Here is a 4,565-nt window from a genome sequence, read left to right as displayed (position 1 = left end):
AATTGTTTTCTAATAAAAGTTCATTTACTTTATTGTTATTTACTCTTATGCTTTCTCTCTTCTTCTCCTTGTCTACGATGAACGTCAGTGAGTAGACTTCTCTTGTCTTGGGATTGTTGGATAAGTCTAATGACATAATCCTAATCAAACCAAGCTTTAAACCTTAATCTTATGTAACCCTAATTCCTTATCTAAATTCACCGCTTTAACATGGATCAACCATTATCAAACTGTGGAAACGAAAGTAGAGGGTTTGATAATATTTTATCCATCATCTCAAATATCAATTCATAAAACGAAAGTGGAGCTTTGATACTCGAACAAGTGAATTTAGACAAGGATTGCAAAGTCAGCGAAATAGGCTTTGCAATCTTTGAGACATATAGTTTCGATCTTCAAGGGAACTAATAACAATCAAGTCAGCGAAATAGGCTTGGTTGTTAGAGGAACCAAAATCTAATAGTAATCAAGTCAGCGAAATAGGCTTGGTTGCTAGAGGAACAAAAGAGAAACTGTCTTGAGAAATTAGGTCTAACATAAAGTTATAAGTTTAATAGTTTGGTTTGAGAAGGACTTGTCGTTAGGATGAACCAATAACCCCAAGGCTTTTATCTTTTATTTTATTATTTGCTCTTAATTAAAATCCCAAACTTTTCTACCTTATAAACCTTTAGTCCAATCATTATCTAAAGTTAATTGAATTCGTAACTCCCTGTCGGAACGATACTCATATTTTACTACTTCGATAAGACCGTGCACTTGCGGTTTTATCTCATCAAATTTTTGGCGCCGCTGCCGGGGAATTATTGTAATTTGATTAACTTTTTAATAGTGGTTAGTCTAAAAAAAAAATATATATATATAATAATAATATATATATATTTCTTACCTTTTTATTTTTTTATTTTTTTTATATATATATATTTAAAATATATTTTATTTCCTTTTCTTATCTTTTTATTTTTATATATATATATAAATATTCTATCTCTCTCTCTCTCTATAAAAAATAAAAAAAATATAAAAATATAAAAAATAAAAATATATATATTTATATATAAAATCTCTCTCCCTCCATTTCTCCTTATTTTATTTTATTTTATTTTATTTTATTATTTTTTATTTTCTATCTTTAACCGCTTTGATTTCAGGGATGGCTCAAAGAAACACACAGTAATAACGATATGGCTGAGAAACGTGCTCTCAAAGAGTATTCAATCACATCTTCAGATGAGCCGTACGATGCTATTGTGTACCCAACGGTTGAGGATATTAAATTTGAAATAAAGCCTGCACTTATTTACCTGGTGCAGCAAAATCAATTTTTTGGATCACCCACTGAGGATCCGAATTTTCATGTTTCAATTTTTTTTAAGACTCAGTGGAACTTTGAAGGCAAACCAAGAGGCCGTAAGGCTGCACCTCTTTCCTTTCTCTTTGAGGGATAGAGCTAGTGCTTGGTTTCATTCATTGCAAATTGGTTCTATCACTTCATGGAACCAAATGAGGAAGGCATTTCTTTCCCAATTCTTTCCCCATAGTAAAACTGCTCAATTAAGGAGTCAAATCACACAATTCACTCAAAAAGATGGTGAATCTCTTTACAATGCGTGGGAGCGTTTCAAAGAAATGCTTAGGCTTTGCCCCCATCATGGTTTTGAGAATTGGCTTCTTATCCACACTTTTTATAATGGTCTTTTGTTTTCCACAAAAATGAATGTTGATGCAGCTGCAGGTGGAGCTTTGATGAATAAAACTTACACAGGAGCCTATGATTTGATCGAGAACATGGCATACAACCACTATCAGTGGACAAGTGAGAGAGTTATCACTGAAGGTACTCCTCCACCCTCTAAAAAAGAGGAAGGTATGTGCCAGGTTTCTACCCTTGATCATCTATCTGCTAAGGTGGACACACTTCTTCAAAAATTTGATAAATTATCTCTAAGTGTCGTCACACCTGCTCTTGTTTCACCACCTTGTGAATTTTGTGGAATACTCGACCATACTGATGTTGAATGCCAACTAGGTAGTGTTGCTAAAAGTCCCGAGCAAAAATTTTATACCTTTGGACAACAAACAACACCACCCATTTGTGCAAACAACGAAAGAGTCTCTCAGAAATCCAGCTTGGAAATTTTACTAGAAAACATGCTATGGAGCAATCCAAGCAATTTCAAGAACTTAAAAATCAAACTGGATCTTTGAATGACTCTTTTGTCAAGCTTACATCTAAAGTGGACTCCATTGCTACTCACACTAGAATGCTAGAAACTCAAATCTCTCAAGTAGCCCAAAAAGTAGCTACTTCCTCTCAAACCCCCGATGTCTTTCAAAGTCAAACTGAAGCCAACCCCAAAGGCCTTATAAATGTTATTCAACTTAGGGACGGTAAGCAGTTAGAGGACCCCATTATGAAAACTAAGACAATTGAGGGTGAGATAGAGAGTGAAAAGCAGCAAGGTGAGAAAGTCATAGGAGAGAGTGATAAGCCAATCGTTTCACCACCTTATAAACTCAAAATCCATGTCCCACAAAGGCTTGTTAAGCCTAACCTCATAGTGATTGAGAGTTTTTCCACCCCTTGTGTGATTGAGAGTGAAACCATTGAAAAAGCTATGTGTAATTTGGGAGAGAATCTCAGGTTGATGCCACTATCCCTTTGGGAAAGATTGGGTATTGGGTAGAGAAACCTTCTAATCGTCAAGCTAATGACTCTAAAAGAGCGCTTCGTGGGAGGCAACCCATGAGTTTTATTGCTTTTATTTTGTTTGTTTTGTTGTTTTGTAGGTATTTGTCCAAATATGATGCGAAAAAGTGAAAAAGATTTGAAGCCATTGACCAGAAACTCACCCAAAAAAAAATCTTCCCTCTTTTTCCAGAAAGTTAGCACGGGCCGTGCCAACCCATCAGCACAAAAAAAAAAAAAAAAAAAATTATTTTTTATTTTATTTTTTCTTCCCGTATCCAAATCAAATAACATCTATAATCCTTCTTCCGTAATTCTCTCCAAACTTCACCAACACTCATCCACCCACAACCAAACCAATCTACGGTCAATGGCATCAAAAAGGAAAGGTGAGAAGATTGAAGCCTCCAAAAGTGGTGCAAGCAAGAAGCAATCAACAACCCGAATCATGGGATCCAATTCAAGGATTCCGAGCAAAGCAATAGGTATAAATCTCTAATCTCTAGAACTATCTCTCCTTGCAGGTACCTTGATGTTAATGCTATGGATAGACTAGAAATAGATGAACATGTGATTAGGCTGTTGAATAAATTCCCAACCCTGTGCTTAGGTACCTTCACACGGTTATTGCTTGCACCATATGGAGTAGAAAAGAGGTAGGAATGATGAGCTATTTATGTTGTCGGACATGCTTTATAACCACCATGTTAACATTTGCTATTTTTTTGCTTGATTATCTTGTTTCAATTAATAAAAAGAAACCGGATGATAAGGGTGATATAATGGTAGGTGGAATCATCACTTTTATTGCTAAGAGGTTTAGGGTGAATGTGAATCAAGGGATCAAGAGGATAGATGAAAATTATTATCCAAACTTATATACTCTCACTACTTTGTCTTTCCTTAGAACCCATGAGCATACTCACAATTACCAATATGAATGGAGGATTATTAGAACTAATTGTTTGATTATTCTACCTAATTCGGACATTACTAATCCGGAGGTGGTGGAAAATTTGCTTTATGTTGGTACTAACCCACAGGTACAAGATGATGGTGATGATGATGGTGGTGATGAAGAGGAGGTAGGTGCACAACACCATGAACAAAAAGCCGGTGGAAACTATAATGATAAACGGTGGGCATGGATGCAAACCAAAGTTCAAATAATATGCACCGAGCAACAAAAACAAGGTGTTGAAATGGTCGGGATAAGAAACGATGTCCTAAGGGGCAATCAAATAAATGAATAACACAATCAAATGTTCCGATACATGATGCAACACCTTCACCTCCAAGGTCCACCTTGTGGATTTCCATAAAATTGTGAGCTCTCCTCTTCCTCTACTCTTCTCTACTTCTCTTCTTCTTCTTCTTCTTCTTCTTCTTCTTCTTCTTCTTCTTCTTCTTCTTCTTTTTCTTCTTCTTCTTCTTTTAAATCATTGAGGACAATGCTTCTCCTAAGTGTGGGGGGAGCCTAATAAAGTGTCTTTAGTCGTAGTGTTTCCAAACTCCCTTGAACTTTATTCTTTTGTTTTGTTGTAAAAGGCATGGTTAAGTAGCTAATTTTTATTGAAAATATCATGACACAAAATTTTCATTGTCTCCTCTTATTTGATTGATTCTTGTACATGAAAGCAAACTCTTGTGTTTTAAGTCTTCTTGATATACCCACATCTTGTTTTAAAGTGAATAAGAAAAACACAAATTTGCTTCCCTTGAGTAAATGTATGAATAGGTATTTTAAGGAAACGCGTTTTAATCTTAGTGGTGCATTAACCTTTAAAGATTCTCAAAGTGCCAGTAGTATAAGTTAGTATAAGGGAGTTCATAAAAAGCCAAAAAGCCAAATAAATTCTAAGATCTCATCATTGAA

At 35.2% G+C, this 4,565-nt stretch overlaps 1 non-coding gene across 1 annotated transcript; it reads right to left on the bottom strand.

Moving 5' to 3' along the window:
• Positions 1-1,551: 1,551 nt before the first annotated feature.
• On the bottom strand, positions 1,552-1,658 carry LOC120580379 (small nucleolar RNA R71). The gene has a single exon (XR_005646103.1). It is a non-coding gene; the product is annotated as a small nucleolar RNA R71 (small nucleolar RNA).
• Positions 1,659-4,565: the final 2,907 nt, after the last annotated feature.

Source organism: Medicago truncatula, chromosome 4 (assembly GCF_003473485.1).
Source record: "Medicago truncatula cultivar Jemalong A17 chromosome 4, MtrunA17r5.0-ANR, whole genome shotgun sequence".
NCBI lineage: Eukaryota > Viridiplantae > Streptophyta > Magnoliopsida > Fabales > Fabaceae > Medicago > Medicago truncatula.
This window is presented reverse-complemented; position numbering and strand designations above follow the sequence as displayed.